This window comes from Rhinoderma darwinii, chromosome 7 (genome assembly GCF_050947455.1).
Source record: "Rhinoderma darwinii isolate aRhiDar2 chromosome 7, aRhiDar2.hap1, whole genome shotgun sequence".
Classification (NCBI taxonomy): Eukaryota; Metazoa; Chordata; class Amphibia; order Anura; family Rhinodermatidae; genus Rhinoderma; species Rhinoderma darwinii.
The window spans coordinates 57285807-57299150 of NC_134693.1; the positions used below are offsets into that span (position 1 = coordinate 57285807).

The following is a 13344-nucleotide window of genomic DNA, read 5'->3' on the forward strand; positions in this document are numbered from 1 at the left end:
AGGGGGGTGGTGCTGCTATCTACAAGAGGGTGTGCTATCTACAAGGGGGGTGCTATCTACAAGGGGGGTGATATCTACAAGGGGTAGTGGTGCTACCTACGAGGGGGTGCTATCTACAAGGGGCAAGTGTGGCACTATACTAGGAGTCCCTGTTTCCCCACAGAACTGCTGTTCCATACTGTATAATGTTGTTCAGTACAGAACAGCTGTTCCCGTGGGGAAGCAGCGACAGAACAGGGAGCAGATTGGGACAGAACAGGGAGCTGCCCATCAGACAGGCGGATAAGGTAGGTGACAAGACGGAGCTTCCTCCTGCAGCATGGCACCGCTAGAGAATCGATTCAACAACTCTGTTAGAAAACAGAATCGTCATAGGCTTTGATGGCAAATTATCAACAAAGATGTATCCCAAGCGTACACTATTCCATCAGATATAACTATCAGTTATCAAAATTCCCAAAAATATAACGGATGTATGAATAACATCAATATGCAATAAAGTAAGCAAATGTATAAACCTTTATTATCTCATTTAGGGAGAAATTACCCACAGAATACATACGGTTAAAACACAATTAATTAAAAACACCCCGGCTTGGAATGTCCACCATAATCCATAATAATGACCATGTGACAACATGCAAATGGTTACAGAGTAATGTAAAGTATAACCTAAAGATCAGGAATCTAGAATCTGATCAACTAGATATAACATAAGTACATAGCATGACACATAAAGATATAAAGTATAGTAGATCACATAAATACCTATAGTGTTTTTAAGTAGTATATTTACCTATGGTGGACATGATGACATATACCCGATCCGAGGATCACCTCGACGCGCATTTCGCTTCCTTCGTCAGGTTTATACATTCTTACTTTATTGTGTATTGATGTTATTTATACATCAGGTATATTTTTGGGAATCTTGATGGCGAATTAATTGAAATAATTTGATTAATCACGCATCCCTAGTTTTGGGATTTCCCCATTGAATTCAATGGAGAGGTAAAACTCGCAACAAATAGCAGATGCTACTCAAACAAAAAAAATAAATCTGATACTTAGCCACTAGTCTGTCTTTCTTTGTCCAGGCAGGCCTCTTTTTTTTTTACTGTGCAGTTTTCCGCAGCGGACATTTCGGACGGAAAACTGCACTAAAATTTGGAGCGTTTTTGGCCGGAATTCCCTGCGGCACACGTGGTGGATATGATGTGTACTTTTACGTAGCATGTACGCCCTGTGTGAACATACCCTAAAGGTTATAAATACGGGTGATATTGGTGTTCACCGACATAAGCCCAATACACCTGAGGACGCCACGTTCAGTGGGGAACAATGACGGGAGGTCTGTTTTAATTTTAATTTTCATGCGACTACAGATAGTTGCATTCTATCATCAGCAGCATACAACCGCTTTGTCAGTTAATAAGTGGCTGGTGCTTTGCACTGGTTGTGCAACACTAGTTTTGTACTAACAATTAGCTACCATTTAATAGTCATTTATTTGGACTATCAGACCACATTATCATTTTACATTTATGTGGTTATTCTTAATTTATGTTAAAACAAAAGTTATATTTTAGCTGTATACAAAATATTAGGTATGTGGGCTATTTTTGTTGGCTTCGGCAGTTAGATATCAGCGTCTCCTGATAAAGAGAGTATTTTTGTGAATCTTTGAGCTCTAATTTTATTTTTATTCTAACTTTATATAAAAAATAATAATAGTTTTAACATCACAATTTGAGTTCTAGATTTCTCAAGACTGATGTATCTTCTGCACACGGACGACAAGCACTTCCAGAGACGATCCTTAACATTTTAGTACATTTCTCCCTTGCTAAATGTGAGTGCAGATATGAGCACCACACACTGATCAATTGTGTCAATTGATCCATACATGCAACTTAAAGAATGTTTTAATTTTAGCATTATGTTTTAAGCAATGGCTCGGACAGTTTTAGTTTGATGTTCTACAGAAATCATTTTCGAAACAATACAAATATGCTGCCAAACAGAAACTATATTCAATATTACAGACTGTCAAAACGACAAACCAGAAAAAGCAGAGAAACAAGCCCTAAAATTTCTCAAATCATCATATGCTTTTGTATGGTACTAGTCCTTCTCAATGAATAAGAATATCATCAAGAAGTTAATTTATTTTAGTAATTCAAATCAAAGAGTCAAACTCCTATATTATATAGATTCATTACACACAGAGTGATCTATTTCCAGCATTTTTTTCTTTTAATGTTAAAGAGGCTCTGTCACCACATTATAAGTGCCCTATCTCCTACATAATCTGATCGGCGCTGTAATGTAGGTAACAACAGTGGTTTTTATTTTGAAAAACAAGCATTTTTGACCAAGTTATGAGCAATATTAGATTTATGCTAATTAGTTTCTTAAATAGATAACTGGGCGTTTTTTTATCTTTTGACCAAGTGGGCGTTGTAAAGAGAAGTGTATGACGCAGATCACACTCTAATCAGCTAATCAACACAAAACACCTGAAAAGGTTACCTAAGCCTTTAAAAGGACTGGTCTGTTGCTCAGTGGTCCAAAGTCCTGTTTTCCGATGAAAGTATATTTTGCCAGTGTGAAGTTTCCACAGTCAGTGATGGTTGCCATGTCATCTGCTGGTGGTGGTCCACTGTTTTATATCAAGTCCAGAGTCAGCGCAGCCGTCTAGCAGGAAATTTTAGAGCACTTCATGCTTCCCTCTGCTGACAAGCTTTATGGAGATGCTGATTTCATTTTCCAGCAGGAGTTGGCACCAAAAGTACCAATACCTGGTTTAATAACCACAGTATCACTGTGCTTGACTGGCCAGCAAACTCGCCTGACCTAAACCCCATAGAGAATCAATGGGGTATTGTCTAGAGGAAGATGAGACACCAGACCTAATAATGAAGACGAGCTGAAGGCCACTATCAAAGCAACCTGGGCTTCCACAACACCTCAGCAGTGCCACAGGCTGATCGCCTCCATGCCATGCCGCATTGATGCAGTAATTCATGCAAAAGGAGCCCCGACCAAGTATTGAGGGCATATACTGTACATACTTTTCAGTAGGCTAACATTTCGGTATTAAAAATGAAATTGGGCTTCTATATTCAAATTTTCTGAGATAATGAATTTTGTGTTTTCATTAACTGTTAGCCATAATCATCAACATTAAAAAAAAATAAAAAAAAAATGCCGGAAATAGATCAGTCTGTGTGTAATGAATCTATATAATATAGGAGTTTCACTTTTTGAATTGAATTACTGAAATAAATTAACTTTTTGATGATTATCCAATTCATTGAGAAGGTCTAGTATATAGTGTGGTTTACCTTGTGTGAAAATGCTTATATTTTTTTAGTCAACAAATGGCTAAAACAAGTTACTGTATGAAACAGTTTATTTGGGACACTTTTTCAGTAGTAGCTCAAAATATCATTTAGGTTCTTTTCCTTAAAATATGAAATAAAAAGAAGGTCAATCAGGAAGCAAGGGTTTCGTTTAGTGCCTAGCTTTAGCCATTTGTACGATAATTTCAATTCTGTCAAAAAGGTATTTTAAATTTGATAAAGTTAGAATTTGTCAGTTTTGAAGATGTTGCATATTTTAAATCCTTAATGACCAAGTCAGATTTTGGAAATCGTACGTGTGACTTTATCAGCGAATAATTCTGTAAAGGTTTTGCACTTCTAAGTAATTCTGACATATTTATTTATAATTTTAACTGCAATATATCACATATATACATACATACAGCACAAATGATCCACTTTTAAAACTACACTCACTAAGGTATTCATTAAGGGTGTAGTGAGTATTTTGACTCCACAGATTTTCGTGTTTTTTTATGGCAACAATGAATGCAAAGCAGTTAAAAAATGTAAAACAAAATGCAGTTTTCTCACAAATGTCATTTTAACTCCTTAATGACCAATATATTTTTAGCTTTTTTCAGTTTTGTTTTCTCACCTCGCCTTACAGGTGCCCAAACATTTTTATTTTTCATTGACCTAGCAATATGAGGTATTTTTTTTGCTGGATGAGTTGTGGTTTTTAATGACACATTTAATGTACTATATTTACCACAAAACTTGGAAAAATTAGTTTGTGGGGTACAATGGAAAAAAACCCCAGCAATTTACCCATTTTTTGGGGTCTTTTTTTCTACAGCGCTCGCTCTCTGAGATCGTCAATACGATTATAGCAGTACCAAATTTATATACAGTAGTTAGTTTGAGGTTTTACTACTTTTACAAAACAAAATCTTTTGAGCTTGCTCTCATTGTGCTTGGTGGACTAAGTGGCTTGTGTAATAAGTGGAGTTAATAAACCGGAGTTGAAAAGAGGAGTTAAAGGGAATGTGTTGCCAGAAAAACATGTTTTTTTTTTAAAATTTAAACATTTAGTGTGTGGGTGATTAAACATTGTTCAAATTTTTTATTTTTTTTTTGCACGAGTCAGGAAATATTATAAATTATTTCTAATTTATAATACTACCCATTTTTGGTCACTAGATGGAGCTGTTCCCAAAATTGCAGCATTGCAACATTGGGTTAAAAGCCCTCGCTCTAGTGAGCTCTCAGCATCCCCCCCTCCTTTATCCTGGCTAGTGCCGGGATAAACGAGGGGTTTGAACGGTGTAACCTCCTACACTGTGTGTCGCCATTTTTGGAGCTAACCCACAGTGTAGTAGGTTTACATACAGTAGTAAACACACACAAACACGAACATACATTAACCCCTTAGTGACTAAGCCTGTTTTGGCCTTCAGGACCAGCCCCATTTTTGCAAATCTGACATGTGTCACTTTATGTGGTAATAACTCCAGAATGCTTTTACCTATCCAAGCGATTCTGGGATTGTTTTCTCGTGACATGTTGTACTTTATGATACTGAAAAAAATTTGTCATTAAATTCAATATTTATTTGTAAGAAACGCCAAGATTTAGAGAAAATTAGCAAAAATTAGCATTTTTCTAAATTTTAATGTATTTACTTGTAAAACAGATAGTAATACCACACAAAATACATACTAGTTTATATTTCCCATATGTCTACTTTATGTTTGCGTCGTTTTTTGAACATTCTTTTATTTTTCTAGGACGTTACAACGCTTAGAACTTTAGCAGCAATTTCTCATATTTTCAAGAAAATTTCAAAAGGCTATTTTTTCAGGGACCAGTTCAGTTCTGAAATGGCTTTGAGGGCCTTATATATTAGAAAGTCACCATAAATCACCCCATTTTGAAAACTGCACCCATCAAAGTATTCAAAACATAATTCACAAAGTATTTTAGCCCTTTAGGCGTTTCACAGGAATTAAAGCAATGTAGAGGTGAAATTTACAAATTTCATTTTTTTTCTTCAAAAATTCATTTGTAATACATTTTTTCTGTACCACAGAAGGTTTTACCCAAGAAATGCAACTCAATATTTATTGCCCAGATTCTGCAGTTTTTAGAAATACCCCACATGTGGCCCTAGCGCGGTCATGGACTGAAACACAGGCCTCAGAAGCAAAGGAGCACCTAGTGGATTTTGGGCCTCTATTTTATTAGAATATATTTTAGGTACCATGTCAGGTGTGAGGAGGCCTTGTGCTGCCAAAACAGTGGAAACACCCCAAAAGTGACCCCATTTTGGAAACTATACCCCTCAAGGAATTTATCTATGGGTATAGTTAGCATTTTGAACCCACAGTTTTTTTGCTAAATTTATTTGAATTAGTATGTGAAGGTGAAAATCTACTTTTTTTGTGAAAAAATTAGGAAATTTTAAATTTTTACAAGGAATAAAGTAGAAAAAACACCCCAACATATGTAAAGCAATGTCTTCCGATTATAGCAATACCCCATATGTGGTAATAAATTGCTGTTTGGACCCACAGCAGGCCTCAGAAGAGAAGGAGCACCATTTGGATTTTGGATTTCTGATTTTGCTGGAATAGTTTTCAGTGCCGTGTCGCGTTTGCAATGCACTGGAGGGAATAAAACCGTGGAAACCCCCCAATAGTGACCCCATTTTGGAAACTATACCCCTCAAGGAGTTTATCTAGGGGTATAGTTAGCATTTTGAACCCACAGTTTTTTTGCTAAATTTATTTGAATTAGTATGTGAAGATGAAAATCTACTTTTTTTCTGAAAAAAGGTAGCCATTTTTAATTTTTACAAGGAATAAAGGAGAAAAAGCGCCCCAACATTTGTAAAACAATTTCTCCTGATTACGTAAATACCCCATATGTGGTAATAAACTACTGTTTGGACCCACACCGGGGCTTAGAACGGAAGGAGCGCTATTTGGCTTTTGGAGCTCAAATTTAGCTGGAATGTTTGGGTGTCATGTCGAATTTGCAAAGCCACTGAACCGAAACAGTGGAAGCCCCCCAAAAGTAACCCCATTTGGGAAACTACACCACTTAAGGAATCTATCTAGGGGTATAGTGAGCATTTAGGCCCCACACGTCTTTTGCAGAATTTATTAGAATTAGGCCGTGAAAATTAATATCAACATTATTTCCACTAAAATGTTGAATTTTTTCAATTTCACAAAGGATAAACGAGAAAATGCACCCCAACGTTTGTAAAGCAATTTCTCCCGAGTACGGCAATACCCCACATGTGGTCATAAATGTTTTTTCATTAGAAAGTAATTAACCCTTTACGAACTGATTCATGTTTTGCTTTTTCGTTTTTCCTCCCCGCTTTCCAAGAGCCACTACTTTTTTATTTTTCTGTCAATAGAGCGGTGTGGGGGCTTATTTTTTGCGGGACGAGCTGTCGTTTTTATTGGTACCATTTTTTGGTACGATGCCATATCGGTGGACATAAACGGCTGTTTGGGCACGCTGTAGGGCTCAGAAGGGAGGGACGCCATTTGGCTTTTGGAGCGTATATTTTGCTTGGTAGTAGCTCTGCCGTTTTGCTGGTATTTCAGTTTAGAATGTGGGGGCACATGTAGGCTGGGCAGAGTACATCAGGGGCATAATAAGAGGGTATAATAATGGGGTAAATAAATTATAATTCACAGATATGTGGCCGGTGTCGCACTGATAAATGGCGCCCGATCTTATCCACTTTTGGAACGCTCTGCACATTTTGCATCGCCATAATCTGGGAGCCGGAACTTTTTTTATTTTTTCACCACCGGAGCCGTGTGAGGGCTTATTTGTTGCGGGACAATCTGTAATTTTCATTGGTACCATTTTGGGGTACATGCGATTTTGTTGATCACTTTTTATTCAATTTTTCAGCAAGCCAGGTGACCAAAAACCATCAATTCTGACAATGATTTTTATTTATTTTTGACGGCGTTTACCCTGGGCTATAAATGACTATTATACTTTATTCTGCGGGTCGGTACGATTACGGCGATACCATATGTATATATGTTTTTTTATGTTTTGCAGCGTTTGAGCAATAAAATAACTTATTTAGAAAATAATGTATTTTCTGTGTCACCATATTCTGAGAGCCATAACTTTTTTATTTTTCAGTCAAAAAAGCTGTGTAAGGGCTTGTTTTTTGCGGGACGGGTTGTAGTTTGTATCGGTACTATTTTGGCGTACATGCGACTTTTTGATCACTTTTTATTACATATTTTGTGAGGGGTGGTGACCAAAAAATAGTGATTTTGGCATTGTTTTTCGTTTATTTTTTTTGCGGCGTTCACCGTGCGGGAAAAATAATATTATAGTTTTATAGTTGGGGTCGTTACGAACGCGGTGATACCAAATATGTGTACTTTTTTTTTACGTGTTCATTTTTTTTCCTATAATGAAAGACTTATTATAGGAAAAAAAAGCAGTTCTTGTTTATGTCACTTCTAACTTTTATTTTTACACTTTTTTTAAAACATTTTTATTCTTTTTTTTACTTTTTTCACTTGTCCCACTAGGGGACACTTAGACCTGCAGCTCTGATCGCTGCTGGAATACATTACACTACACACGTAGTGTAATGCATTTCAACTGTCATTGTGACGTGACAGTCACACTGACAGGAAGCCTACGACGACCACCCTCGGGGTGGTCCTCATAGGCTTCTGTACATGGCAACCCGGAAGCCATTGTCTGGCGTCCGGTTGCCATGGGTACCATCGCCAGCCCCCGTGATTTCACATGGGGGCTGCCGATCGGCGCTAAAGACCTTAATTGTGGCGTTCAAAATCGAGCGCCGCAATTAAGGGGTTAACTGCCGATATCAGCGGCGACAGGCCGCTGATCGGCAACGGGGAGAGCAGGGCTGACACCCTGCACAGTTAACCGCCGCTGCGGTGTAGCGCCGCGCGGCGGTTAACTGTCAAAGCACTGACGTAACTGTACGTCAAGGTGCGCGAACTTACTGCTCACCATGACGTACAGTTACGTCATGGTGCGTTAAGGGGTTAAAATCTCTTACCTGCTCCTGCCGCCGCGGCTCCCTCCGGCCCGACCGCTCCGTTTGCTGCCGCTGGTGCAAGTGCACAAATCCGGAAGCCGCGACCGGAAGTAGTAATATTACTGTCCGGCCGCGACTTCCGGTCCACAGGAAAATGGCGCCGGACGGCGCCAATTTCGAAAAGGACTGTGTGGGAGCGGCGCATGCGCAGTTCCCACACAGACGCCGTACACTGCAGTCAATGGGACGGGAGCCGTTCGCAGTCCCTATGGGACTGTGGCTGCCGTATTCCATGTCTGTATGTGTCGTTAATCGACACACACAGAAATGGAAACAAAAATGGCAGCCCCCATAGGGAAGAAAAAGTGAAAAAATAGAAAAAAGTAACACACAAACACACAAATAAATAAAAACGTTTTTAATAAAACACTAACATTAAACTGACATGAATTTTTTTTTTGTGGTGACACTGTTCCTTTAAAGTCCTTGTAAGTACTCTTCTATTCTTTTACCTTTTCAATGGTTTACAGTTTTTTTGTAACTGAGATAATGGATAGTAAGATTGGAGGTTTTCTTCAGTGAACAGTTTGCCATGTATGCACAATTGGAGCCGGGGTTCCAGGGTGAATACCTCCGTGGCAGATGTTAGCATGTTGTTAATCTGGAAGCTCGCATTAGAGACCTGGAGGAGCAAAATGCCACACTGAGGGCGATTGACAATCTTGAGCGGAACATGCTGCTCACAGAGAATGCAGTTAGTGGGGTAGATCTGGAGGGTGAAGACACGGGTCAGCAGGACCAGGCAAGTAGCTGGGTTAATGTAGTTAGGGGCAGTAGAAAGGGGTCCAAGAAAAGGAAGGCCAATACTGTTTCTGTTATTCCAAGCAATATTGCCAAGTTGGGTGATGATGCAAGCGTGTCAGTGTCTGAAATGGCAGCCCTAGTGGATACTGATCTGCCTAACAGCCAGGAGAACAGCCCAGCTAGTAGTCGGCTGGTAATGCAGGTAAGGTAAGACAATTAGTGGTTGTAAGGGATTCTATAATCAGGAAGACGGATAGAATAATTTGTCGCCAAGAACACCTCAACCAAAGGGTTTATTGTCTCCCTGGTACCAGAGTTTGGCATGTGGTGGAACAAGTGGATAAATTACTGGGAGGGGCTGGTGATGATCTAGCTGTTGTGGTCCATGTATTAACCAACGACAGAAAACATGGAAGGTGGGGGAGCCTTAAGTATAATTTTAAAGAACTAGGCCACAAGCTGAAGGATCTCCAAGGTATTATTCTCTGGAATACTGCCCGTGTCATGCGCATGACAGGAAAGACAGCAGGAGCTCAGGGAGTTAAATGCATGGCTTAAGTCTTGGTGTAGAGAACAAGGCTTTGAGTTCCTAGAGTACTGGGCCGACTTTTCATTGGGGTAAAAACTGTATTCTGCAGATGATTTGCACCTGAATGGAAGGGGTCCGCTGTGCTGGGGGAAAGAATTCTAGCATGGGTGGCGGAGTATTTAAACTAGGGCTTATGATGGAGGTCAATGTAAAAAATAAAGGAGTAGTAAGCATGGCCGGCCTTAGAATAGATGGCGCCCTGTGCAAAGTTATCTTTCGGCGCCCCACCCCATCATAAAAAAAATGCTCCATAAAAAAGTATAATGCCCCTTACAGTATAATGCCCTATGTAATGCCCCCACACCATATAATCCCCTATAGTGCCCCCGAACCAGTATAATAATAATAATATAATATATTCTAACGCATTCAAGGACACAATATTTTGTCCTCTAATTGTGCCACACACAGTATATTGCCCCCTGTAGTGCCCCATACACAGTAAAATGTCTTCTTAGTGGCCTCCACACAGTATAATGCCCTCCTCCCCTGGCTTCCACACACAGCCCTCCCCTTGTAGATAGTCCCCCGCTGTAGATTGTGCCATACAGCCTCCCTGTAGACAGTGCTATAATCCCCCACCTCCTCCTTGTAGACAGTGCCATAAATCCCCTTACCTCCCCCTTGTAGATCGTGCCATACAGCCCTCAACCTCCCTCATGTAGACGGTGCCATACACCCCCCCACCTCACCTTTGTAGACAGTGCCCCCAAACAAAAAAACATTGTACTCACATAGGCCCCGTTCCCACAACGAACTGCACTGCTCCATGACGGTATCCTTACATAGGCTGGCGTGATCCTGTAGCCTAGTACAGAGTTTCCCTACCTCATCACCGTCAGGAGGTGAGTGAACCTGACGGCCCACAGCCACGGACATGACAGTATGTCCGTATGTGAGAAGTGAAAGGAAGGCGAGTGTGAAAGAGGCAGTAGTGGGTGAAGATTGTAAGGAGGTATAAACCTTCTGGGTGGAATTACTAAGGGAGGTAAACACTGAAAAATATATTTGTGGAGTAATCTATGGATCCCCCAATGTAACTGAGGAGATGGAAGGTCAGTTATATAAACAGATGGAGTGGGCAACACAGGCTTGTACTGTAGTGATAATGGAAGATTTTAATTAACCAGATATTAATTGGTGTCATGGTTCCACTACAAATGCAAAGGGAAGAAATTTCCTCAACATGTTGCATTTTATGGCCCAGTGTGTAGAAGACCCAACTAGAGGTGAAGCTCTGTTGGATCTGATCATTTCAAACAATGCAGAGCTTGTTAGGAATGTCACTGTTCGTGAATACCTTGGTAACAGTGACCACAATATAGTTATATTTTATTTATACTGTAAAAAACAACCACCGGCTAGGAGGGCAAAAACACTTTTAAGAAGGCCAATTTCCCAAGGATGAGGGCTGCAATTCAGGACATAGACTGGGAACAACTAATGTCAAATAATGGTACAAATGATAAATGGGAGATCTTAAAATCCACTTTGGGAGCTACACTGGGGGATTCACTTGTTGAGAAGGATCTGGGTGTACTTGTAAATCATAAACTAAATAACAGCGTGCAATGTCAATCAGCTGCTTCAAAGGCCAGCAATATATTGTCGTGTATTAAAAGAGGCATGGACTCACGGGACAGGGATGTAATATTACCACTTTACAAAGCATTAGTGAGGCCTCATCTAGAATATGCAGTTCAGTTCTGGGCTCCAGTTCATAGAAAGGATGCCCAGGAGTTGGAAAAAATACAAAGAAGAGCAACTAAACTAATAAGGGGCATAGAGAATCTAAGTTATGAGGAAAGATTAAAAGAATTTAGCCTTGAAAAGAGACGACTAAGGGAGGATATGCACTGGCGTAGCTATAGGGGTCGCAGCGGTCGCAATTGCGACCGGGCCCCGAAGCCAGGGGGGCCCACGGCCCCCCGCACCACATCAATAAAAAGTTACTATAGTAACTCGGGCCGCGGGCCCCTGTTACTATAGTAACATACTTTACTTACCTTCCTGGTTCCGGATCGCAGCGGAGGTCCTGACGTCAGGCGCTGTGCGCAGCGCATGACGTCACAGCGCTATGCCGCCGCGCACAGCATCGAGACTACAGAACTCCCGCCGCGGCCGAAGAGGAAGGTAAGGTTAGCCCTGACTGGCGGGGTCTGACTCCCGGGACCCGCCAATCAGCTGTTTTGAAGGGGCCGCAGCACTCGTACGAGAGCTGCTCCCCTTCATTCCTGTCACTTCATTACGGTCACACTGTGAATCGGTGTCGGCGATTCACAGTGTGGGCGAGTAGTGAAATGAAGGGGAAGCAGCTCTCGTACGAGTGCTGCGGCCCCTTCAAAACAGCTGATTTGCGGGTCCCGGGCGACACATCAGCTATTGATGGCCTATCCTGTGGATAGGCCATCAATGTTTAGGGACTGCACAACCCTGAAGCCTACGATGTAGCAGGCTTAGGGGGCCCATGAGACAGGATCACAGATTGTGTGATGCTGTCTGCTGGGCCCTGTATCTAAGCCAATCACATGGTAGGCTTAGATACAGGGCCCATGTGTGATACTGTCTGTGGGACCCTGTATCTAAGCCTACCACACTGTAGGTTTAGATACAGGGCCCCAGCACACAGTAATCTTATACTGTATAAGATTACTGTCTGCTGGACCCTGTATCTAAGCCTACAGTGTGGTAGGCTTAGATACAGGGTCCCACAGACAGTATCACACATGGGCCCTGTATCTAAGCCTTAGGGTATGTGCACAGACACTAATTACGTCCGTAATTGACGGACGTATTTCGGCCGCAAGTACCGGACCGAACACAGTGCAGGGCTCCTAGCATCATAGTTATGTACGATTCTAGGAGTCCCTGCCTCGCTGCAGGACAACTGTCCCGTACTGTAATCATGTTTTCAGTACGGGACAGTAGTTCCACGGAGAGGCAGGGACTCCTAGCATCGTACATAACTATGATGCTAGGAGCCCGGCTCCCTGCACTGTGTTCGGTCCGGTACTTGCGGCCGAAATACGTCCGTCAATTACGGACGTAATTAGTGTGTGTGCACATACCCTAACACACGTGTTACTAATAATTTTTTGTGTTTTCTTACAGGTTCGGTCGTTGGACTACGGCGGATTCCAGGACTACTTCAATGACAGCTTTTTTTTTTATTAATAAAATGGTTAATGAGGGTTGTGTGGGTTTTTTTTTTATTTCAATAAAATATTTTTTCTGTCTTTGTGTTTTTTTTTTAAACTATATTACTACCGCCTTAGTAATGGCCGCCGGCTGATTGACAGCGTCCATTGCTAAGGCGGGACTTAGTGTTAGCCGGTGCAGAGGCTAACACTAACCCCCTTTATTACCCCGGTACCCACCGCCACCAGGGGTGCTGGGAAGAGCCGGGTACGATCCAGTACCTGACCATCTGTAGTGATGGTCGGCCACTGGGGTGACCGCAGGCTGGTATTATCAGGAGGGGAAAGGCCAAAAACAGTGGCCCTTCCCATCCTGGTAATGCTGCCTGCTGCTGCTTTATTGTATCTGGCTGGTTATGAAAA

The 13344-nt window shown here is 41.3% G+C and overlaps 1 protein-coding gene across 1 annotated transcript in view; it reads right to left on the reverse strand.

Moving 5' to 3' along the window:
* CFH (complement factor H) overlaps nucleotides 1-13344 on the reverse strand; it is a 272806-nt gene that overhangs the window by 39883 nt on the left and 219579 nt on the right. The gene's annotated exons all lie outside the window — the stretch shown is intronic.